This window comes from Panthera tigris, chromosome C1, assembly GCF_018350195.1.
Source record: "Panthera tigris isolate Pti1 chromosome C1, P.tigris_Pti1_mat1.1, whole genome shotgun sequence".
NCBI classification, from domain to species: Eukaryota; Metazoa; Chordata; class Mammalia; order Carnivora; family Felidae; genus Panthera; species Panthera tigris.
In genome coordinates this window covers 79,744,247-79,770,507 of record NC_056667.1, presented here as the reverse complement: position 1 = coordinate 79,770,507, position 26,261 = coordinate 79,744,247, and positions in this window count along the sequence as shown.

Here is a 26,261-nt window from a genome sequence, read left to right as displayed (position 1 = left end):
CCACCTCTCTGAATTGGCCTCAAGGGGCCTACCTCTGAGTGTGGCTATGGGAGAAGACCATTCCAGGTCCAGACTAGGGCACGGGCGAGGGAATGCTTCCACTTCCTGAGCATAAATCACCATTGTCCAGAGCGAACATTATGACCCCCTTCTGAATGAGAGCATTTAACTGACTAGAAATTTACTGTTTCAGGGGGACCAAAAGCCAGAAAGCAACTGTTAATTCTCAGCATGATCTAGAATTTGTTGCCATACACATCATTCCTTTCTTCCCTGATTTACATGCACATATAAGTCACCACCTAAATCCTACACATGATTCTCATCATTTCAAAGATCAAGCCCAGATCTACACAGGGCCCTCAGGTTCAGATCCTACTTACCCCTCTGTACCACTGACCCTTCTTTCTGTGCATCCAGCCATCTTGTCTTCTTCCTGGGGAGACTTCCTGATCCCTCAGTCCTAGCAGGACCTTCCTCCCTGCCCCAGTTATGGACTCTTCTAGCAATTTAGCAATCCCTACAGGACTTACATAATTGCAGTCAAGCAATTAACTAGTTGGTGATTTACTCCACATTCCTGAATGTCAGCTCCCAGAGGGCAGTGACCATCTCTGCCTTATCCCACAAGACCTTAGGCTGTGCCTTGCATATATAATGAGTACAAAATATTTGTTTGAATGAATAACGAGGGGTCGAGGTGTCAGAATGTCTGTGCAGCCACACCAAATATTGGGGTGAGTTTGGCCCAGCTGACTAGCTCCAGGAGCCAGAGACACGAAGCCTGGGTGGGTGTTGGTGGCGGCCAGAGGATAGGGACAGGGCAGTTCAGCCATGAAGCATTTCACAAAAAGACCTCAGGCTGCCCTGCCGGCTGGGTGCCTCCAATGTTGAGCAGAGAGAGCACTCTGGGATTTGTCTTCCTGGTTCCATGTTTTTTTTTTTTTTCTGAGCAGCACAAGACTGGAGGGAAAAACAGTTTAGGAAGAAACACAACATTCTTTTATTCCTTGAAAGTCTGGGAAGTCCTCATGAGGAACAGGACAAGTTGGAGTGGCCAAACTCATTTTTCACTGTGCACAGCCCAGAAGGGACCCTGGTCATCTGGGGGTGGGAGAAGAGTCATGAAAGTATTTGAGGCTCCCACTGAAAGAACTCTTCTGGCTTTGGCGTCAAAAATACTTGGGTTTAAGTTCTCTGCTTCCACTCGCTAGCCGTGTGAACTGAGGCAAATGACTTAACCTCTCCTTGAACTTCAGTAGACTTTATCTATAAAACGGACGTGATCCCTGGGTTACCGGAGGAATTAACCGATCTAAGCCAGGTGTGTGATGAAGGGGAGGCACTATAAATAAAGAATAGCTAAAATTATTGACGGTTTATTACTCTGTTAGGTCCTGGAGGGACGTTTAGTTTTGATTGCTGTGAATTTTGACCCTTCTTTTTATCAGGGGTTATATAATAATCCACCCTGAGGCAGGAGTTTATATAACTGTTAGAAAGTTTGCTTCTCAAATTTAGAAAACATTTTTTCCCCCTCTTAACAGCTCATTGGTCACATTAAATCCAATTACAGCCCTGATTGAGAAACTTCATGGCTGGGATTATCCACAGCAATCAATACTCTCTTGGCTCCAGGAGAAGGCAGGTCCACTCCATTCTGCTGTCCTGGAAATGCCGGGCTCAGGTGTGGAGGCTTATTACCAGGTAATGTTAGAAAGAACACACACAGAATCGCGCATTCCTGAGCCATGAGCGTGGGGCTTTTGTTTGTCCACTCCTTATAAGGAGCGAGTTATCAGTCCTGCAGAAAGGTCGCTGCTATTTCTCTCTCCTCAAGGGACTGAAATCAGCTTTTTTCCTCAGAGGGGTGGGGCAGTGATTAAGCAGGGTGAATACGCCAGCACTTCAGATATCCAATTGTGAGGATGTTGACAGATCCTTGCCGCAGAGCTGGGTTTTGGGGCTTTTATCAGATCCGGGGGACTCTCAGAAGACTACTTAGATGCGTCCCCAACCCCTCCCTGCCAGGTGCAAGCGACCCTGAAGATCCACTTTTGCAGCCAGAGAGCCAGCTGCGAAGTTGGCCCGGTTGAAGGAGCTGGGGCTCTGTTTGCTCTGTGGTCACCCCTCTTTGCTCCTTCTGCCTTCTCCCTTCGCCAGTAGCCCTTGAGCATTGATGTGTGGAGCCGGGGGGTGCTGGGAGAAGCAGGGAGCCTAGAAAGTGGTGGGTGCTGCTTTTCCTCCTGTCAGAAGGGTCAGCTCTTCACACCTCACAAGAAGCAAGGACATAAGGCGGCCACCCTGGGGTCCCCAAGCCTTGAGCCTCGCTTCCCCACCAAAGCCCCCGTCCTGTCCATCCCTCTCCTATCCTCAGGGTTCCACCACACCATCTTGCACCCAGTGCATGGTCTGACATTGCACAAGCTTGTGTGGGTTGTGGTGCTTTCCCGGGCACACCGGTCTCGCCTCCCCACCAAGACAACAGGCTCTTCGTAAGCAGATACACAGCTTGCACCCCATCTGCAGCCCCGCGGGGCCCAAGTCAAGGGCTAGGCATTAAATAGGTGCTGGGTACAAGCTGGTTGATGGTGAGTTGATTAGGTTACGGGGTCCGTAAAGCCTGGATGATACTCTCCTTTCAATGCTTTGTTGAGAATGTGGCCAAGGTTGTTGAGAGCTGGTTATCTGAAGGCATTTAGGCCTCTTCCACCCGACACTTGCTCCTAGTTATGCCTGGGGCGGACCCGGCCCCAGCATTCCACTGTCCCTTCCTCCTGCGGGCAGCCATTTTTAAATCCACTTTCAGGTCCTCCTCCAAGTGGGAGCCAGCCCCACTGTGTGCCCAGCGCTGACCCAGACATCAGTGCAAAGGGTAAAGTAGAGCTACCATCCTGCCCCCAGGAGGCTTCTGTGTAGTTCGGGCATCAAAACACACATGGGGAGTACCTCCACAGGCACCCTTCCCCCACATCGGCCTTCCTTCTATCCCTTGGACTTATTTATTGATTTATTTTAATGTTTATTTATTTTCGAGAGACAGAGTGTGAGCCAGGGTGGAGCAGAGAGTGAGGGAGACACAGAATCTGAAACAGGCTCCGGGCTTCGAGCTGTCAGCACAAAGCCTGACGTGGGGCTCAAACTCACGAACTGTGAGATCGTAACTTGAGCAGGAGTCAGACTCTTAACCGACTGAGCCTAGACCTAGGCGCCCTCATCCCTTGGACGTTTTAAAGCTTTGTCTTATCAATTTCCTGCTGTCACTTTTCCACACCCTGGGAACTCAGACCAACTTCTCAATGTCCCCTTTGTGGGGACGTCTTTTAAAGACCTCCTTGTCTTTTATAGGTTTAATTGCTGTAACAGTAATAACAGGCTTGAGGAATTCACAAAGGTTCCCAAATCTTTCCTTTTGGCACCTGCTGATAAAAAAATAAATCGGTGCAACTTTTCTGGGCAGGAAATTGGCAGTATTGCCTTGGAAGTTTCACGTGTTTTAGCTCTTTCTGTTCCATCAGGTTCTTTGTGCTCTGAGAAGGGCAGGGCCAGTGCAGAGCCTGCTTGGGATTCTCTCTCTCCCTCTCTCTCTTAAATAAATAAATAAACATTAAAAAAAAAACAAACGACAAGACTCTTAAATACAGAAAACAAATTGAGGGTTTATGGGGGGGCCAGGGGGAAGGGAAAGTGGGTAATGGGCACTGAGAAGGGCAGTTGTTGGGATGAGCACTGAGTGTTGTATGTAAGCGATGAATCACGGGAATCTACCCCCAAAACCAAGAGCATACTGTATACACTGTACATTAGCTAACTTGACAATAAATTATAAAAACAAACAAGCAAACAAACACAGAACTTTTGTAGTAATATGGAGGATCACTCCAATGAGGTTCCTAGAAAAAACAAAAAACAACGTCTAATCTCACTAATAAGAACAGGACGGTAAGTTAAGAGATCTCCAAAAGTGTTGGCTGTGTACATAGATAGAACAGTTAGACCAGCTACAGAATGCCCAAATAAACTACACAAGGTGATCTGTGGCAGAAAAAAGCTCATCCTCTTCCAAATCCTTGTCACAGAAAACAGTCTCCTAGAAGTGGGGGCTGTGATGGGGCAGAGAAAAGGAACTGTCTTGAGCCGGCCACCTGCCTGAACAATTAATTACCCCCATGAGAGTCCACAGATTTGGTTAATTTCAGAGATTCTTCATGGACAGAAAGCCCATCATCAAAATACAGTGGATGTTTTCCCCTGAGGCTTTTCAGAACCGTGAGACAATGGTTCACATTTTGTTTAGCAGGAATTTAAGACTGAATGGCTTTAACTTTCTGAAGAATGAGAAGTACAGGTGAACCTGTAGCTTTTGGTGATGATTAGGAGCCCTCCTATGGTCACCAAGAACTCACAGGAGGGAAAATACATCTCACTGGACTACTGGGTAGACTTGTTGCCTCTAGTAAAGTCACTACTTAGAAGCAAATTAGAAAACATCATAAAGGTGGTGGTCAGAATAATCCTCCAAAACAGAAAATTATAAATGGTAGAAATATTCATATTTTAAAACAAGAATTAAATAGACTGTGGGAACAGGAAAATCATCTTACTTTTGGTTTCAAGATATACTGGTAGTATAAGCTGAGGACATAGACATTTATTACAGCCTCATTCGGAGACTTCATCTACTAAAGAGTGTGTTGTTATTTGAAACATCCCTGAACTATATGACTTCCAGAAACATGCCTCATCTGAGAATTTGGGACTCTGGAAGAAATCAAAACCATCTTTGATCTTGTAAAAAAAAAAAAAAAGCCACATAAAGAGCCCACTAATGAAACCTTATCAATGTATTTCACACTGAAGTGAAAAAAATATCCTAAAGATATGGAAAAAGAGAAAAGCATATGTAGAAAAGTTCCTCGTATAACAATTAAAAGCATAAAACAGGGGCACCTGGGTGGCTCAGTCGGTTGAGTGTCTGACTTTGGCTCAGGTCATGATCTCGCAGTTTGTGGATTCAAGCTCCGCATCGGGCTCTGTGCTGACAGCTCAGAGCCTGGAGCCTTCTTCGGATTCTGTGTCTCCCTCTCTCTCTGCCCCTCCCCCGCTCCCACTCTGTCTCTTTCTCTCTCAAAAATAAGTAAACATTACAAAAATTTAAAATACCCATAAAACAGAGGAGTGACTGTGTGCAGGTGTTTACATGCATCTCAAATATCATGTGTGTCCTTACAACAGGACTGGGATAGGTATCGGTGTCCTTGTTTTCTACATCTAGAAGATATCAAGTCTCAGGCAGTTAAGCACATTATCCGAGGTCACACAGCTCTCACGGATGGTCCAGGATCTGACAGCACACCTGTCTAATCAGAACATCTCAGGCACAACCAGCTTACCTTCCCTTGTATAGTTTGGCACTCACTCCTCACTTCCTGCCTCCTACAGGCTGAGCCCACCCTGGTCCAGAGGGACCCTGCCTCCTGCCTCCTTGGAAGCTCCCTGCCAGCAGGAGGCCCAATGCTGCTTTTAGAGCAAATAAGTATGAATCATGGATGCGCCTACGCCCCAACCTAACACTGCATAGCCTCCTTCTCTAGCTCCTGTGGACCCTCCACCAAGCTCTGGTCTCTTCCAAGCCACACACAGGTCACAAGGAAAGGGCACCAATACCTGTGTCTTTTCTCTGCCTGCGGTCATACCCTTTGGCTTTGACAGCTGAACTTACCAGGTGTTGGGGGGACTCTCTTCCCCACCACTTGGCTCTTGAGAAACCCGCTAGACTGCGTAAGGCATGGAGGGTGGGAGTATCAGTGGAGCAGCTGGGAGGGCTCCTTCCTGGAGGCTCCCAACAGTAGCTCTGACCCTTGGCTGGTTGTGGAGAGACTGCCTATAGCCTCAGGGACACTGGAGAGAGCTCTGTCAGAAAAGCTCAGTAGGAACATGCCTATAGCTCTACTGTGAGCCTCTGGGCAACGCACTTAGCCTAGCTGAGTATGGCTGCAAGGGGCCCAGGGGACAGTGCGTGGGAAAGCACAATGTAAACCAGTAAGCTCTAATATCAGGTGTGAGTAGCCAGAAAGGGACAGGAATCAAAGGACCAGAAGAGCCAGCCATGGGATTCTTCTCTGCTTCATTTACTGCTGAATCCCTGGCACCTAGAATGGTGCCTGGCATACAGCTGGCACTCAGTAAAACTTTTTTAAATGAATGAACAAATTCTATGGGTTCTTGGTGGCTCACCCCTCTCTTTTAACCTGTGCCATTTCACTTATGTGCCAAGAGAGCATGTGCTGTGTGAAGGCAGAAAAAGGCACTGGGGATGGTTTCTTGCTGTGTGAATTTGGGCCAGTTCTCTGTTACTCTGGGCCTCAGTTTACCCTATCTATCAAGTGGGAATAAGAATATGATCTACAGACGTCATCCTGAGTGACCAGCATATGAAAACACGTAGGTTTAAAAACTTTCACGTATATGGTGCGTTTTGTCTGTGACATGTCGGATTACAGCAGCCGAGGCAGAGACTCTTAAGGGATCCCTGTAGGCACTCACCTAGGGTTCCAGTCCAAAGTCAGTCTCAGAAATGAAGAAAACCTTTTCTTTATTAGAAGTTGCCTGCACTAGAATGAGTCAAGTTATCTGTGTGGGTAGGCGTGTGTTTATTTAGAAATTGAATTCCTGATTTGTGTCCAATATTTCCTAATGATCCATTTAAGGAAAGGGAAATACTCCCATACAGGACCAGTTAACAAAGTCTTGAGAAACCAATAAATCTCTTGCGTTTATCTAACAAATGGGCCAGTTCCTGACTCAGCCTGCTCAAGTCAGGGGCCTTCAGGGAATGTAGTGAGCTCCCTAAACAGATACAAAAGCTCTTATTTCATCACCGAAATATCTTTTCTGGAAGGCAATGCTGAGCTCCAACACGCAAACCAGCGTGCCTCCAATCCTCAGGGCCCCAGGGTGCTTGCATTGATGGCCTCCCTATTATCAGATTTTCCCAATGGCCCTCCTTCCTCCTATGCTCACCCACAGCCCTGCCCCTCCCCCCAAATCCCTCTCTACTTGCTGGCCGGGCCTGGATTCTCTTTGATGAGGACCACGTTTTTCATTGGTCATTAAAGAGACAGCCGAAATAAACATACATGGTCAAGGGTCAGCTCTGTACCACCATAACTGAAGCATATTTCCGTCCTTGGCTTCTCCATCAACATTGAACAGCCTCCTTCATTATCTGCTTCTTGAACGCAGAAACACAGGAGAAAGGTCTACAAGAAAACATATACCCTAATGTGCCTTTTGTCCATGAAGATCGTGGGTATGATGTTCGCAGCATGCTGTGCTGAATAGAGCCATGAACTACCTATGCATCATTTTGTTTTGGACAAACCACTTAACCTCCACATCATCAGTTTTCTCATCTGTAAAATGAGGTGGTTAAACTGGAAATTTTCAAGTGCCTTTCTAGTTCTAAAAGAATGTTGCTCCTCCATTCCCCAGGCCACCTGCACCTGTCTGATTCAGTAGCACCTCAGGGATCCTACCCTTGCCCTCCTGGAGTGAAGAGAGACCCAGGGTGACACCTGATATGGTACTTTGAGGCTCTCCCTGTCTACACTCAATTACACGTGAGTCACAGGAAGTCACATCTATGTGCGTTCTTGGTCTTTGCTGCTTACTAGCTGTGAGTGACCTTGGAAAATCTTGGCACCTCTGGTCCTTTATCTGTAGAAGTGAGTGATAGCCCCTGCCTGGCAGAGTCAGTGGGAAGTTATCGTTTGTTTGTTTGTTTGTTTTTTAGAATGATGGATCCACTTGTCATTGGCCCCCTTGCTTCCCTCTTGCTGAGTCATATTGGGCTGGATGTATTAGGAAGAAGTGAGCCAAAGAAAAACTCCACAGGTGTCTCAGTTAGGCTCTAGGTGAAGCTGCTATAGCAAAGAGACCCACAAATACAGTGGCCTGAAACTGTGTAAGTTTAACTTCCCTCTTATTAACAGAGATCATAAGAAGTCACAGGTAGGAGGGTAGTGAGGCCCTCTCCTCTATAAGACCCCAACTTTCCACATCCTGTTCTTCTTTAGGACCAACTCAGAGCCTACTTCCCTCAGAGGCTCCAGAGCCCTCTCATCCACAGGCATCACGCGTGGTCAGCTCCGCTCAGTGGACTCAGCACACACTGCCTCCCCGTGCTAGGTAAATTTGCACCACCAGACTGGGAGCTCCTTTAAGGTCAAGAGTCATGTCCACCCCACTCTCTACTCCACTTCAGGGAAGTGCCTAGTTTAGCGCTTGGCACATGGTCAGTTCTCCGGGAGGGTTTGATTTCTAACCCCTCCCCCACCTCCCCCAGTGAGTGCATTCCTGGAGACTTCAGCCAGCTGTGATTATGAAAGCTGAGGTGTTTGCTTAGTCATCACCGTCTTACATACTTTTCAACTTAATTACCATGTGATTTCTTCACATCCTCCAATAAACGAAAGACAAAAAATGCATATCTTTGGGAGAGGGAGGATGTGTGAAATTAATTCTCATGAAAGTCCTTGACTCACTACAAAAATGCAAGAAATGTGCTGCTTACACATGGTTACAGGGAAATATAAATTTTCCTATGCTGTGCAAGTTCAGAGCCCTTGCGTGGAAGAGTGAATGTTTGTATTAACGTAAATTTTATAGAATCATTCTTTCTGAGTGGAAAAGCTTACCATAGTCATGAGTTTGGGTAACTGCTCCGATTTGAGTGGCTAATGACTAGCAATCCCAGACAGCAAGGTAATTCAGTCATCTACCTCAATGTTTCCTTCACAGTTTGTGCACTGAACTGGAAACCACCCTCCCAAGTGAGCAGACCAATGGGAGTTCTACTGAGATATTTTATAGCTGGCATGGCGTAGGGGTGGGTGGGAAGGACACAGTTTGTTTTACCTGCTTTGAAAATGTTCAGACCAACATTCTTGTGGCCATTCTCTGTGTTAGATCCAACTCTAAGTTATTTCTAATGGAGCATCTTGGTCCTGCCCACTGCCGCTCCTTTAGCTCATTTCTGTAGTAAGTGAGATGATATGTGTTCTTTTTTGGAACTGGAACTTTTACAAATATGTGCTGCACTTGTTACATTTTTATAAATATATCTGCTTTGGCTACAGGTTAAAGCCTATGACTCTACACTTACCCAGCCTCATAAACAGGAAAGTCTCATACGGTTGTGCAGGTTGTGCACTGCATGGCTCTGAGGTGTGTTACTTGCATGGACCATGATGGCCCCTCCAAAGCTATACTGGTAACAACCTCCATAATACTCCAAGAAAGCCTCATCTAATAGATTATCCACAAATTTCTCAGCAGGTGTATGCTTGAACTCTGCCAGGTAGAGCTCAACAAGAGCTTGACTGAGAGCAGCAGCCCAGGAGCCACAAAGCATGTCTGTTCCAGGGTACTGAAGGTTTGTTCCTGGAACAATCCAGATGAATAAAAGGCTGTCTTCTGGACCACATTGTTCTGACCCTGCATGCGATTGCTTTTACTTAATTACGCTCTGGCATAAGGCATCGACCCATTGGAGAATGTCATAAGAAACATTACGAGCCTGACCGTAGTTCTCTAAATGTTCTGGTGGAGGACCTTGCTCACAATATATAATCTCTTCGGAGGGGCCCGTGGGAGAAATTTCTCTCCGGCCCTACTCTCAGGAAGAGTTATGCTTTTCCTGAACGGTGTGATTTGACAGACAGGTGCTCTGACTCACACAACTGAAGCCGCTTTCATGTGTGTATTGACTGTCGGAAAGCTGAGGGTTAAGTCAGTGGCCCAATGCTAACCAGTATGAAGACCTCACACCATGTATTTTGTGTTCTTGCCTCATTCCTGGCTTCATCAACATTAACAAATTCAAGAAAAGCTACCGCATGCCCACTACACAGCAAGCACTCATCTAGATCCTACCCTGAAGAAAACGGACAGAAGTTCCCACGAGGAAGCTTACCTTCTAGTGGGGGATACATGGGAAACAAATTACATACGCCTATTGGTAATGGTGTGTGTGTGTTACCTATATAATTACCTACACATGCCTATGTACATATGCAATATTATGTATGTTACGTGTGCATATATGCAATATTATATATACATTGTAATTACCTCTACCTACACATACCTGTAATATTACATATATTACATATGCATATATGTATATTAGTGTGGTAAAAAGGAGAAAACAAATCAGGAAAGGGGAAGATGGTAGGCAAGGTAAATTTTAGAGTGGAGATCTGAGAAAAACTTTCTGGGAAGTTGCTCTTTGAGCAAAGCCTGAGGTGGTGAGGGAGTGTGCTGTGTGGATCCCTGGGGAAGAACATTCCAGACAGAGGGAGCAGAAAGTTCAAAATTCCTGAGGCAGGAGTGTGCTGGGCATGTGGAAGAAACAGCAAGGGGGCCGGCGTGGCTGGAGAGCCACAAGGGAGGTAGTGACACAGTCACATGTATCATGTGCCCGGAAGAAGAGCCTCGTCAGGCCTGGGAGGGCTTTGATGCGCTTGGACCCTATGCTGCCTAAGATGAAAACCATCTGAGAGGATTTCTGAGCAGGGTTCTGAGTGGGGGAGTGAATAATCCCCAGGGGTCACTCTAGCTAATGACTTGAGATCAGACAGAGGAGACAGAGGCAGACCAGTTAGGACACACTTGCAGAAGTTCAGAGGTGATGGGGCTCGAGCCACCTGGTAGCAGGGGCAGGTGAGAAAGGGTCATATTGCGGGTGTATAGTCGACCCCTGAATATGGTGACAGAATAGGGGGACAGTGGATTTGGACACGCTAAGTTTGAGGGGCTTGCTAGACACCAGGTGAGGATGAGTGGGCTGGAGTTTCAGGCAGATACCTGGGCTGGGTATAAACAAACTGGGGGTTCTTGGGGCCATGACACCGGAGGCGACGGCCCCAGGGTGAGCGCAGGCGGAGAAGAGGTGCCCCAACAACAGAGCCCTGGGGTATCGCAAAGCTAAGAGCTCATCTAAGCTTCCTATCCACTTTTTTTTTTAAACCTAATTTCCTAGGCTGGTATTCAACAAGCCATCTTATTTTCTATAAACCTCCTTATGTGATGCTTAGAAGAAGGCACGGTTGAAACCAGTGCTGCAGCACTGATACCATGTCAGTCATTTAAGAACTGTTTACTCAGAGCCATTACACGGCAGGCATTAGGAGCTGGGGGTGACCAGACAAAGCCTCTGGCCTTGTGAAGCTTATGTTACAGTCGAGGAGAAGGACAGTACTTGACATGTAAACGAACACGCAAGACAGTTTCAGATTGTATCGGGTACTATAAAGAAACTAGAACAGAAAAAGCAGAGGACAGGAGCTGTGGCTTCCCTGAGCACATGCTATTGGAACTGAACCAAAGTGAAAAGAAGGAGCCATGCAATGTTCCAGAGGAAGAGCATTCCAGGCAGAGGGAGGAGCCAGTGCGAAGGCCTGAGATGGGAATGAGCTTGACGTGTCGAGTGACAGAAAGTAGGCTGACTGGTGTGCCTGGGACACAGTGAAAGGGAGATTGAGGTACGAGGCAAAGCCAGAGGGACAAAAAGCGACTCATGTTGAGTCCTGCCAGCATGGCAAGAACTTTGGGTTTTATTTTGAGTGTGCTGGGGAGTCACTGTGGATTCTCAGCAGAGCAGTGATGGGATGTGATTTACCCCAACTGTGGAGTATAGCCCGGCCTGTAAGGAACAGAGAGACTGGAATGGAGGGTTCCGGAGGGATGAGGAGCCAGCCAATGGGAGCTGCACTAGGACGGGAGCAGTACAAGTGGGAGACGGTGCACGGGTATTTGAAGTCCTTCTCGATGGACTGAATGAAGGCACAGAGAAGTCCTCAGTGACTCCTGGGTTTTGGCTTGAGCAACTATATGGACATCCATGCTGTTGACAAGAGGCTGGACAAACTGGAAGAGGGGCAGGTTTCCCTGAGAAATGAAGAGTTCCAGTCCAGCTGTGGTAAATTTGAGCTGCATACTGGTCACTTTGCAATTCTGTATGTTACCTACAAAGAATGTCCCACATTCGTTCAGTGTTAACACTCCCACCAGCGATGTTTGAGGAGGGTTTCAATTTCTCCACATCCTCACCAACACTTGTTACTTCTGTATTATCTTTTTTATCTTAGCCATCCTAGTGTGAAGGAAGTGATATCTCGCTGTGGCTTTGATTCACATTTTCCTAATCTCATGATGCGGAATATCTTTTCATCTGTCAGTTTCTGGCCTGCGGGGTTTTGGATCCCTGGGCTGGGATGGCGGGACATGGCTGTATTTAGACCATGCTGCCGACCTTCCCATCAGAGCTAACAGAGGAACATGTTTCATCAGGGTGTGAGCAAACATCGAGGCCCTTTCTGAAAACAGATGTGGTTTTTGCCTGACAACCCAGCAAAAGAAATTAATGTTAAAGTTTTAAAATTATTTCACAAACTGAATGAGTAAAGAAAAAAAAATGGCATGAATAAAGACATAAGAGAAGCTCCATTAGAAGAAAATTGTATTATTTAAATATTTGCTTGGAGGATATTTATTTGCAGTGAAACCCCGACTTCTTTCACCCCACTACGCTAGGCAGGCCAATGCCACTGCCCTGGACATCCAGTGATCCTGTAATACACACAGATCAATGGTACTTTCTCAGGACCAGAATTTAAACTTCCTTCAGAAAGATCTCAGGCCAACCATCTCACACAGAGGATGTTTCCAGACTGCTGGGAGGTTAATTTGGAATCTTCAGTTGCTCAGTCAGAAGATTTTCGGTGTTTCCAGTCTGCAGTTTGCAGATTAGAGGGCTGTCTGGTGGCCTGGAACAGGGGTACATCACTAAGATCTCTAAGCCTACACTTGATTGGAAACAAATTTGATTTTGTAGTGCAAACCAAGGGTTCCCTAAAACAGAGCCAGCTGACTCTGATCCTACCCAGGATTCCCACCTTAGTTATTTGGGAAATCTGATTCCAAACTTGAACATCTCTCTCTTCTCTGACACACATTCTCTCATCCTATGAGTAAGAGTCACAGTGAATTAGTCTGCTTTTTAGAGCTCACGTAGTAGAAATCTCGAACCAAGGCAGATCAAACAAACAGGCAAGTCTGCTAGTCACTTACACGATACTCTACTCTCTGAGGGACTTCTGTCAGACCCTGGTCATTAGAACAGCTTTGCCCCTCTGGAAAGCAGCTAGCTGGACAGACGGTGCAAGGAGGAGAAAGAAGGGCTGGTGGCCAGCAGCTGAGGGAGGCACTTGTCTATTTTATAAAGGCCTGGGCTTTACCACGTTGTAGACATGTGTTTTCGGGCAAATTACAGTAAAACCTTGATTTGCGAGCATAATTCGTTCTGGAAACATGTCTGTAATCCAAACTTGTTTGTCAAACCGAATTTCAAGAACCATTGGCTCAGCTGGGGTCATGTGATGCCATCACATACTACTCATATTTCAAGACATCACTCATTTATCAAGTTAAAATTTGTTAGAAATATTTGCTCACCGTGCAAAACACTCACAGAACAAATCACTCTCAATCCAAGGTTCTACTGGACTTTCTTTGAACCTCCATCTCTTCCTCTGAAAACCTGAACTAAGTTTACTTATTTTGCTCGTTTACTTCCGAGGGCTGTTTGAGGCACAGTGACCACAGGACTGCAGGCTAAGAAGTGATACATGAAGGACGCTATTGTTATATTGTCTCTTTCTCCAAGGTTCAGTGGGAACCTTCTTTCCTTTCAAACTCCCTCCTGGATCCCAAGCCCAAACCCCAGGAATAATTCCAGACATTCAGATTCAACAGAAGTTTCCTTAGCTGAAACAAATCCAGTTTCTGGATGAACAAAATATTGAAGAGATAAATGGATTTGGTCATTTGACAAACACTTTTTGGTGCCTATTGTGTTCCAGAGACTGTTCCAGGTACCAAAGAAGCAGCTATGAGCAAACCAGACAAAACTCCACACCCTCATGGAGCTTCCAGCAAGAAAGGAGAGAGAAAGGAGAGACAAAGATTCCAAACAAATAAATTGTTAAGACACATCAGAGGTGAAGCTGGAGATGAGTAGGGGTACTCCTAAGGTGTCCAATTCACAGTTCCAAAGGCTGAATTTTGGGGGGTGAGTTAGCTTTCTAAGGCTCATTTCTGGTTTTTCTGTTTTTGTTTTTGTTTTTTAATTAATTTATTTATATTCAAGTTAGTTAACGTACCGTGTAGTATTGGTTTCAGGAGTGATTCATCACTTACATGTAACACCCCGTGCTCATCCCAACAAGCGCCCTCCTTTATGCCCAGCCCCCATTTAGCCCATCCCCCCACCCAACATCCCTCCAGCAACCCTCAGTTTGTTCCCTGTATTTAAGAGTCTCTTACGGCTTGCCTCCCTCTCTGTTTTTATCTTATTTTTCCGGGGCTCATTTCTAAAGAGGTATCACCTTCCTTCCAGTTCAGCCGTCGCTCTGGTCCCAGGCACCAGCGGCCAGGCCCAGCAGGGAAAGCCAGGCAGCGGTGGTGAGGGAGGGCAATGCCAAGCCTGGCGGATGCAAGGTGACCGCACGCCGTCCAGCCCCAGGAATTGGATCACCTTGGGAAAGATTCTCCACCTTGGCTCTGTCTCAAAAGCCCTGTGCTACGCTTCCTTAAATAGCACTTGACAGAGACCAGCTCCATCCACTTCAAAGCCCTCTCTGTTTGCATCGCATGAATGACACATTCCTGTCGAAACTCATCCAGACTAACAGCTGCTAATTTCCTAGCAACGCTGCCCTAACAGTTCTGGCACGGCATGGAATTCATTCTGGCATAGCACTGGAAGTTTATATTTCCGGAAAAAAAAAAAAAATCTTTCAAAATCCTTTTCTCTGTTTCTGCCCGGCTACTCAATCTCCACCCCCAGGGACCATCTTTGACCAAGCTCAGTAGGTAGGCCCCTTCCATCAGCAACTGGAAAGCCCTGTGTGATAGCAGTATTGCGAGCACTCTGCATAAATAATAGTACAGCTTGCATTACACTGAGCCACGTCAGGCTATTTCTTGACTTTATGGACTCATTAGTTTTCTGCCTCATGGCAACTTTAGTAGGAAGCCTGGACAAGTCCATACAGGATTTAGAATCACATAATTTCAGGTAAAGGAAGGCAAGGAGGTCATGTCTTGTGCTCCAGTACCACGTGCCTGGTGTAGGCTCCACATAACGCTGGTCTGTGAAGGAGTTACAGGCGGCTGGGTGGGAAGGAAGTGAGGGGTGATTGACTGGTAATGTCTGCCATGGATGAGACAGAGTACAGGGGCCTGCCTCTTGGGTATTTGCCACGTCTGACCTACTGCCAACTTCTCATTTTACAACTGAGGGAACCGATGCTCAGAGAACTGAGGTGACTCCATCAAGATCATACCAACAGTGGGAAGCAGAGCCAGACCTAGAATCCAAGTGTCTGGATTTCCACCTGAGGATCACTTTCAACATTTACTCTTCTTTGCTCTCATTCATAAAGTCTATAAAGGGCTGACTTCATAAGGCAAGGAAGGACCGGGGACCCGGCTGGCTCTGTGTAATGCCTGACGCACGGCTCACGGTGATCCGTTGCCTCAGTGGTCCTAGCCTGGTTCCCACTCCGTCTGCTCCCTCCCAGCAGTTCTGGACTCCTCAAGCTATTGTGGACCTGGCAAGAAGAATGAGGGGCCTTCCCCATGCAGAAATCTACAGTGATTCACAGGGGCCTGGGCTCCTGACCCAGAGCATGATGTTATTTCCTCCTGCCTGTAGCCATGTTGCCCTCAGAATTCTTTTTTTTTTAATTTTTTAAATCTTTATTTTTGAAAGAGAGAGAAAGCCAGTGTGAGTGGAGGAGGAACAGAAGGAGAGGGAGACACAGAATCAGAAGTGGGCTCCAGGCTCTGAGTCATCAGCACAGAGCCCGATGCAGGGCTCAAACTCACCAACCGCAAGTTCATGACCTGAGCCCAAGTCAGAAGCTCAACCGACTGAGGCACCCAGGCGCCCCGCCCTCAGAATTCTTATCATCCCAGTTTGGATGGGCTCAAACTTGTGATAGTATGCACAGAACTCCTTGCATTTTTTTTCTCAGAGTGATGCTAACACACACCACAGTTACTTCTTTTAAAACTTAGCCTACATGTTTAAGAATAACTGATGTATTTGATGAGGAAATACATTCACATGTAGATGTTAGCAGAAAGGGAGAAAGGACCGGAAAGGCTCTTCTGTTTTTGTTTTAATTTATCATGAGATATCTTTCTTTTAAAAATAAAATAAGCTGTGGTTCAACCGATCACGTACCTTTTCCTTTGGCCCAGCACCTCTCTTTCCAATCTCCATGCCTGTCATCACCTCCTCCTGAAACACTCTGCTCTTGCCAGGAAAACACTCTTCTCCCCTTCAGTGTCTAAAGTCCTCCTTTGTGTTGGGGTAAGAAAAGAAAATTTGTTTAATTCAACAAACTTATTGAGTAACTACAAGATGTCAGGCATGTGCTTGGCACTCAAGATTTAGACATAAATGCAATGGGGCCCTGCCCTTGGGAAATTTAACTGAAACTTACAATGAGCCAGAGAAACACCATGCTGAGCCTTGTGCCCTTTAAGCATCACCCTAAATCTGCTCTTTTGTGGTCATTCACTGTGTCCCTTTTGTTCCCCACTTTGTCCCCAGCACTGATCACAGTGCCTGGCACATGGTGCTAGGAAAGACTGGTGACTCACTAATCACTGATTCCTTACAATCACCCTACAAAGCAGGCAACATTTTTCTCCTTTTACAGATGAAGAACTGAGGTGGACAGGAGCTAAGGAGCCTCTCCCAAGGTCTCCTGATAGTGATGACTCAGTCACTTCTCTCTAAACCCTTTGCTTTTTCTCCTATATAGCACATCATACTGAGTCTTCTCATCTGTAAATTTGGAGGAGCAGACTGGATGATCTCATGGTATTTCATAGCTAATGCCAAAGTTGGTACTTGAATGCATACCTGGTTTCTCTAGGATGCTTCTTATGTGTTTTATATTACCATGCATTTTTCCTGCCCTCATAATACTATTGGCTCTTTGAGTTTAACCTTTCACTTTGTAACCTATTTGTAGCACCCCCAGAGCCGTATTCTATGCTCAAGGACTTCTTATTTTTTAAAGTTCATGGCTACATGAACCTGCCTTATCTGGACTAAATAAATCACATACTTTACTTCCCGACATCAAGATTTTCTTTCCCAGTTTTCTCTCAAGGACAGCAGCCAGCTTTTGGTGCTTTGTGGCAGGCCTCAAAGAATCCCATGCCTTAAGAAGGACAAAATATTTCTTGGATATGATAACTCTTGATTTTGAAGGGGAAAAAAACAGACTTTAAAATTTTGTGGGATCATAAAAAGAAACAACTGTATTTCTATACACCAACAATGAAAAATCAAAAATGAAATTAAGATTTTCATTTGCCATAGTATCAAAAAGAATAAAATACTTAGAAACAAATTTAACAACAGAAGTGCAATACTGGCACGCTGAAAATTAAAACACGTTGTTGAGAAAATTGAAGACCTAAATACATAGGGAGATATCCCATGTCTGTAGACTGAATGACTTAACACTGTTAAGATGGCCACATTCCCTAAACTGATTCACAGATCACACACAATCCCTATCAAAAAGCTGACTTTTTTTATAGAAATTGACAAACTGATACTAAAATGTACATATAAATGCAAGGGACCCAGAATAGCCAAAACAATCTTACAAAGAACAAAGTTAGAAGACTTATACTCCCTGATTTCAAAATTTCAGGGGTACCTGGGTGGCTTAGTCAGTTAAATGTCTGACTTTGGATTAGGTCATGATCTCACAGTTTGTGAGTTCAAGTCCTGTGTCAGGCTCTGTGTTGACAGCCTGGAGCCTGCTTTAGGTTTTGTGTCTCCCTCTCTCTCTGCCCCTCCCCTGCTCGTCCTCTCTCTCTCTCTCTCTCTCTTGCTCTCTTTCTCTCTCTCTCCCTCCCTCCCTCTTTCTTTCTCAAAAATAAATCAAACATTAAAAAAATTTTTGAAAAAAATTGCAAAGTATAGGAATCAAGGTATTGTAACACCAGAATAAAGATATATAGATCAGTAGAGTAGAATTGAGAATGTAGAAAGAAATTCTTATATTTGTGGTCAACTAATTTCGACAAGGGTGCTAAGACAATTCTATAGTTCTTTGTAACAAATAGTTCTGGGACAAGTGGATATCACCATGCAAAAGAATGATGTTGGACTCCTAGCTCACCTCATATATCAAAATTAATTCAAAATGGACCAAAGACCTAAATATAAGAACTAACGCTATAAAACTCTTAGAAGAAAATAGAGGTATAAATCGTCATGACCTTGAATTGGGCAACAATTTCTTACATGTGACACCAAAAGCACAAGCAGCCAAAGGCAAAAAATATACAGGTTGGATTTCATCAAAATTGAAAACTTCTGTGCTTCAAATGACACCATGAAGAAACTAAAAAGAAAAGCCACAGCATGGGAGAAAATATTAGCAAACTATATATCTGATATGGGTCCAGTATCCAGAATATATAAAGAGTACTTAACAACTCAAGAATAAAAAGACAAAAAACACATTCACTATACTTTTCTGAGTTGTCCTACATGCAAGTCCATGCTTTTAATGTTGTCTGTCTTCTATGCTGTTCCTGTAAGATTTCTATGAAAATACATTAAACTATAAAAAAGGCAAAACAAACACAACTTTAAAATGGTAAAGGATTTAAATAGCCATTTCTCATAATAAGATGAACAAATGCGTAATAAGCATTTGTGAAAAGATATTCAACATCATTAAGCATTAGGGAAATATAAGTCAAAACAATAATGTGATGTCACTCTGTACAGCCTAGGATGGCTATAAAAGAAAAAGACAGCTAATAACAAGAATAGTGAGGATGATGAGGAATTGGAACCCTCCTTCACTGCTGGTAGGTATGTAAAATAGTGCTCAAAAAGTTCAACACGGAGCTACCACACGACCCAGCATTTCTACTCCTAGGGGTGTGTGTATACATACACACACGAAAACATTTAAATGTGCAAAAACTTGTACATGAACGTTTATAGCAGTATTAGTCATAATAGCCAGGAGGTGGGAATAACCCAATATTCATCAAGTAAGGAATGGATAAACGAAGGATGCATATACATGCAATGGAATACTATTTGGCAATCAAAAGGAATGAAGCACTGATTCATGTTACAACAATCGATGACCCTTGAGCATGTTATGCCAAGGGAAAGAATCCATCCACAGAGACCACACATTACACGATTCCATTTATATGACATATCCAGAATAGGCAAATCTACAGAAGCAGACAATAGGACAGTGCTTGCCAGGGGCTGGAAGGAGCAACAATGGGGTGACTGAGAATAGGCACCGGTTTTTTTGGGGGGGGTGGTTGGTGATGAAAATATTCCGGAATTGATAAGTTGTAATAGTTGTACAACTCTGAAAGTGGCGAATACTCTGATATATAAATTATACCTCAATAAAGCTGTTTAAAATAATGCTTGTGGGAAATTCAATAGGAAAATGAGACAGGCTAACCAAAAATCCCATTCTTAGCACCTGGGAGGCTCCCCACCACTGCTGTGACAACAGTCACACCCATAGAGCTCTGAACGTATGGATTTTCAAAGGCTGTCTTATCCACTTAGCTGGTGATTCTTCAACCTCTCTATAATATCCTTACCAGGTGATTACCTAGCCTATACTTGACTAGGCTGTCTTCCCCACTCTCCAAGCTTTTATTGAATGTCTACTATGCACTCAGCTCTGGGATAAGCATTGAGAACAGATTTTGCGTTGCTGTCTCTTCAAAGGAACAAACGTTTATTTGAATATTTGTAATGTGTCAAGCATTTTACTAGTTCCTATTCATTTTTGTTTATTTGTACCTCTTTTAGTTTGAGTTCTCCCAGAAGCAGATCCTGAGACAAAGACTCAAGCGGAAATAGTTTTTTTGGCCAGTGCGGCTAATACTTGCAGGGGAGTGAGAAAGGGATCCAGGGAAGGAAAGGAAGCCAAGAAATCAGCTACCATAGTGAGCTACTAAAGCTTCCACCTAAAGGGAAACTCTGGGGAAAGGTATAAAACTGTCTGGAAAATGTATTCCACCCAAAGGCCAGGTTGCTGGAATATTTGTAAGGCTAATTCCAGAGTCCAGTTGAGCATATGCGGGGCATATGTTAATTTCTCAGCACCTCTGGCTGCCTAAAGGAAGCACAAATTACGCATCCTTCCCCAGATCTGAACCGGGAGATGGGTGAAAGAGCCCGCTGACACAAATGCAGATTTGGGCAGCTGGTAGTTAAGAGAGAGAGAGAGAGAGCACGCGCAAGAGTACAAGTTGGGGAGGGGCAGAGAGGGAATCTCAAATAGGCTCCATGGACCAGATATGGTCCCACAACAGTGAGATCATGACTTGGGCCAAAATCAAGAGTGGGACCCTTAACTGACTGAGCCACCCAGGGGCCCCATAGAGTGTGTGACCCTTGATCTCGAGGTTGAAAGGGTTGGGTTACGTTGGATGTACAGATTACTCAAAAATAATAAAATCTTTTAAAAAGACAGGATTAGAGGCAAAGTCTTGGAGCGTAGGGTTATGACAGCTTCTGTGGCGGGCAGCACGGCTCTCCTGGGGCCACAGCTTGGGCCTGGGGACATGCCGACAAGGGGGAGAATCCCAGCCTTGAGGTTTCCTAAAGGACTCTGCTAGAACTCTGTCCTGGAAGTGGGTCTTGCCCTGCCTCACTGCCAGGTTGGGCAGCGCTCTCACCGACACCACAAGGGAAGTGACAGCAAGTCTGACCTCCTCTGGCCCCCTCTCCCAGCCCCTGCTTCTCCTTGGCTCATTCTGCCATTGTGGCTGCTGTCACAATCTCTGCCGAGGGAGTCCTTCGGATGCTGTGCTTGGGGGTGGCAGGGGTTGTAAGCAGGATGCTTTCTGCTACCCTTGCCTATAGAATCACTAAAATCTCAGGAATTATCCACCACTTCCCCTCTCCAGGGCCACCTAATGACGCAGGGCCACCGGGAGCCTCCAATATGCATGCACTGCCCCCCCCTCTCCCTGGCTTGTCACAGGTGGGCAGGCAGTGTTATGAGGTTTCCATGCCTGACCAAAGAAACGGAGTCTCAAATTCAAGTCAGTAAAAGGGCTGGAATCAGCAACCAGGTCTTTGGACTTAATCCAGAGGTCTTTCTGGGGTAGGAAACGTCCTGTTTTTTCACCCCTCAAATAACTGTGACAAAATCATGATGCAAGGCTAGGGCTCCACATCCAAACGAAAGAAACTGCTCCTACCAATTTGGAAACATGACTGCATTTGGCTTCGATCTGCAAGGCCTTGTTATTCAAACATTCAGAAATACAGGTGATTATTGTTCCCATTATGATAGTAATAATGTTCATTCTAGAAAACGTGTTTAGAGACCGGATTTGTGGATTTTTGTGTTTCCAAGGTAGAGACTTTGGACCATCCCTGGGGGAAAGTGACCTCATCTTAAAGGAATGAATGCTCCTGGAAAAGAGTTGTGTCAAGGTCCCAGCGGTTTTGTGTTTCTAAGAGAGGACTGGACCCTTTCCACTCTCCAAGAGGGTAAATAAGTTTTTACGCTTGATTTTCTGACTTAACAGGCCATCATGTTCTTTCCAACAAGCTGTTAAGCTTTATTGCATAAGAGAAGAGAGACAATGAGAGTCATTGTGCCCAAGAACTGAAGGCAGTGTTGGGGGGGGAGCAGTGCTCCAGGGCCAGGGGCCTCAGCTGCCTGGACACCAACCCTGAGGGTGGGATGAAGGAAGGTTTGGTGTCCTCAAGGTGCCCTGGTGATGGGATGGGGGATGGGGAGCACTAGCAGAAACATTCTCCTGTCCCAGGGGGTTGCTGGACCTGTGCCTGCCCCTGCCCCAGGGCCAACCTAAACTGTGGGGGCCCACTAATGAGGGTGAGTACTCAAGTGACTGATGGAAGCATGAGAATGAAGCTGCACAAAAGCCTCTTTCTACTCCCAGGACACCTATAGGGCCCAGGGAACCAGCTCTTAGCATGGGGGCCGATCCTCATTTTTATATCTAGAGGCGGTACAAGAGCTGCTGGTGCATCTCAAGCTGGGAAGCGAGGGACTAGACACCAGTGCTGCGATACACAGAAAAGTTGTACGAAATGCATGCTTCCCCATCCCAGTAAGCACAGTTAATGGTGCTTGAGCCCCAGTGTCTACAGAGCCCTTCCACCACCAACCGTCCAGGCAGGTCAGGAGGGGTTGGCTCTAGCTCCCTCCTCCTCCACACCTGTACCAATGCAGCCTTTAACCAGAAGATTCCACCCGGAGAAAGGTGAGCCTCAATGCTCAGGAACGCTGTGACAACATTCACCTCCTTCCTTGTTCCCAAAGTCCGCAGCATCTCCAGCACCAGAAACCGGTTAAAACTGCCTGGAATTTTGAAATTCGGGCACTTACTGCAGAAGATGCTTATCAGTGGAAAGAGTAAGTCCTGGTGTCAGCTGATGCACACGTGTGGCAGCTCAGAGGGGCGTTCAGAGCCCCTTACCTCTAGGGGTGAATGCAGGGCACGGGCTCCTCCAGTCGCCCCTGCTCGGGGCCTAAGAGGGATTGAATGCCTTTTGTGGGGCCTTCCAGACATGACGAAAGTCCAACAGTCCCTTGGCCACAGCCTCCCAGTTCACAGTAAGCCTCCCCCAACCCCCGGAGGCAAGGCGATGGAATGTGGCTGAATCTTAGCTTGGGTGACCTGGGACTCACGTGTATTTTTAATTAAACTGAATTCAGTAATACATAAGTCACATGTGTTAGGAGAATAATGATCCCCCCCAAAGTTGTCCACGTCATCATCCCCAGAACCTGTGACTATGTTAGGTCGCATGACAAAGGGGAAACAAGATTACAGATGAAATTAAGGTTGCTAACCAATTCACTCTAAGATTGAGAGATTAGCCCGGATTATCTAGGCGAGCCTGATATAACATCAAGGGTGCTTAACAATGGAAGAGAAAGGCAAGGGGAGAGGTTGAAGTGACGTCATGTGAGGACTCTGTGTAACTCTGCTGACATCTTGATTTCAGCGCAATGAAACCCATGTTGGACTTTTAGCCTACAGAACCATAAGGTGATAAAGTTGTTATAGTCAGTCGCTAAGTCCGCGGTAACTTGATACAGCAGCAATAGGAAACTAATATGCTATGTATTAGCCGGGTGAGAAACAGGTGTCAGGGCGTTGAGGAATGCTTCAGCGTTTTCAGAACTCTGCTGCAAACAAGGCATCCATTCTTGCTCCGTTTTCTGGTTTTCTCCAGATCGTGTGTTTCAAGAAGAAAATATGTCCTTAAAGCCCCTAGAATTCATGGCTGCAAAAACAGTTTGAGGAGCCTCAACTAAGTGGGAAACAAATATAATAAGGTGCATTTCCCCCAGTCACCACCTTTGCCCGTCCAGCCCAGTCTGGGTCAAAATTCCAATCTCAGATCCAGCGTAAGCCTCTCCTTCCCTCTCTCCCTGAGAAAGCCCCGGAACTGAGGCCCCCTTGGCGACAGCCATACCTCCGTCTGGCCAGCATTAGTCTGCGCCGTTAACCTCTTCTCTGGGTGGGTATTGCCTCACTTGGCCACTTGGCTTGTTGTCAAGCAACTACCAAGCGGCCTCTGCAGCCCTCTGCCCAGGCTGCTCCCACAGGCCTTCTGCCTTGGGAAATCTCGACGTTTTGACCTAAAAGTTTTATGGGTGCCTGCAAACGACAGGAACATCAGTTGTGCTCCCGCAAGAACTTTCCGAGTCCTGCCACGTTCTGATCCACGCAGATGGCCCCTCAGTCTTAGAGCACATCTGGCTCTCCACCTCACTTCGGGGAGGAAGTAACCTTCCCCCGTGAACACTGCACTGGCCGAAACTTGCCCTCTTTCTCTCTCCTTCCCCAGGTCTCTAATTATATTGCGGAAGGGAGTGGGGTGAAGGTTACAGGGAGTCATCCTCTTGTTAAGCATGGAGTGAGTGGTCTGGCCCTTCCTTAGAATGAGGGGCTCCGAGCACTCCTGTTGTCCAATAGAGCATGGGCCTCCATTTTCCGGCTTAACTTCCGGTTCCAGCTGCTTTTCAAAAATCCTGTCTTTTGGTGATGCCCTTTCTAGAAATCTTCTTGGTCAGTTTTAACAACCACCCCAATGATTAACACAGAGGATCTGAAACGCAGCTCTCTGTGAGTGGGGATTGTGAGAGTTAGATTTCAGCACCACAGAAGTGAGAAAAGAACCAAAGAGTTTTACTAAATACCATAAACTAATAGCTGGGGTGGAAAGAAGCTAGGCCCACGAGCCTTACTTAGGCCCCTACCAGGAAACATCCCTTCCCATTCTCTGAACTTCAGGCTGCTAAGAAACTGTGACTCTGGGTGGCGCCTAGGGCTTCTGCCTGTGACCCAGCTCCTCAGGCCTCGCTGGTTACAGGGTGTGGAAGAGGCCACATTAACAGTAATGTGTACCCACTTGTACCCTCTCACCTGCTCCTACAAGGCTTCCTCCCAGTAACCACCTCTCAGTCCCAGGGGTCTGTGTCCCCAAGGGGTGCTCGCTTGGTGGGGGTGGGGGGCACCTTGGATGCACAGTTACTGTTCTGAGCGCCGCTCTCTCACGTGCTGGAGAAGTGAGTGGTCTGTGGAAAGAGGTGAGAAAGTGCTCCATTCCCTTCCTCATGCACTGGTAGAGTCCCAAAGTAGTGCTACCTGGGCCCGTAATCTTACAGATGCTTTGGGTTTCATTTCACCCAATATTTTGCACTTACAATATTCAAAGCAGTTTGCAAGCACGAACTCACACGACTTCATAGCAACTCTGTAAGCTAGGAACCACACATATATGGCTATTTGCTAGAGGGGGCCGCCCTTGAAGGGTTAGGTAACTTGCCCGAAGTCACTCTGTGAGTGGTGGGATGGGGCTAGAATTTTTTTTTAAACGTGTGGTTTACTCCCAGCCCTTGTCTCCCTGTGGCCCAGTAACAAGTCTGAGAAGCCAGGCTGAGGATAGAATCATGCCTGGCCTCTAACACCTAACGCTCTGCTCCCAGCTTGGCTCACTGCACCGGCTCTCTGCCTGGAATGAGTTCTCCGGAAGGCTCCTATACCCCCTAAAAAATAGACCACTCTCAGGCAGCCCAAGCTGCACCAGAGAGGCCCAGATTTCCAGCAGAGAAGGAAAATGCTTGGGCTTTGCTGGGCGTGGCCCCCTGAATCTGATACAGAATTTGAGGTCAAACTCTAACTGCTTTCTTCCCAGGCAGGATCTTTGGAGAATGACCGGTTTTTCTGGTCAGCGGCTGCTCCCTTCTCAAACTAAAGAGGCTATGTTGGCCTGAAGAAGAAGAGCATCACGGCCTCGGCAGGTCGGGCTGGATGTAAGTGCTCGTGATCTCTGAGCTGGAGGAGACTCACCTCAGAAATGTCCCTCGGCTGGTCTGCCTGCTCTGCTCCAGAGCAGAGGCCCAACCATGGAGCGAGTGATTGGTTGACAGGGGAAAACTTACCTTTCCTTTGCCCTGTGAGCGCTCCTGATTAAAAAACTCAGGTGTGATGCAGTTGAAAAGTGAGAGCATTGGAAAGACACCTGGCAGGTTTCAATCTACCCTTAGTGTGAGGATGAAGGGGACTTACACCTGAATGTTTCCTTCCCCACATTCAGAGCCTGGGGAAGGAGGAGCTGCTGGTTTGTCCCAGGTCCTCATCTGCCTGCCAGCCCCAGGCATCGGGGCATCGAAGACTCCACCAGCAGGAGGGCAGCTGGCCAAGCACCCAGCTGTTTATACAAACAAAAGCTGGGGCGCTGAGGTGAAGACAGCCTCCCTCCTCAGCCCTCCCTTCCCGCCAGGGTTTGGGCTGATTTCCTTCAAGGCTAATAAACAGCTCATAAATACTAACAAGCTCCTTGGCACGCAGGAGCAGGCCCAATCACTTCCCAAGTGAACTTGGGCCAAGTGTAGCCCCCCCATGCGGTCTGAGGGTTTTGCTAGCCCCTGTTGAGTCTGGATGGGGGAGCCAGGCAGGATGGTTCACTGCTGTTCCCAGGAAGCTGGCTCATGACAGCCATACTGGGCATCTCACAGACCCGTTTCACCGTCACAGAAACTTCCCTCTGACAGGCAGGCATGAACACTGAACCCACCCCGATACTCAGAATGTGGAGCAGCTTCCAG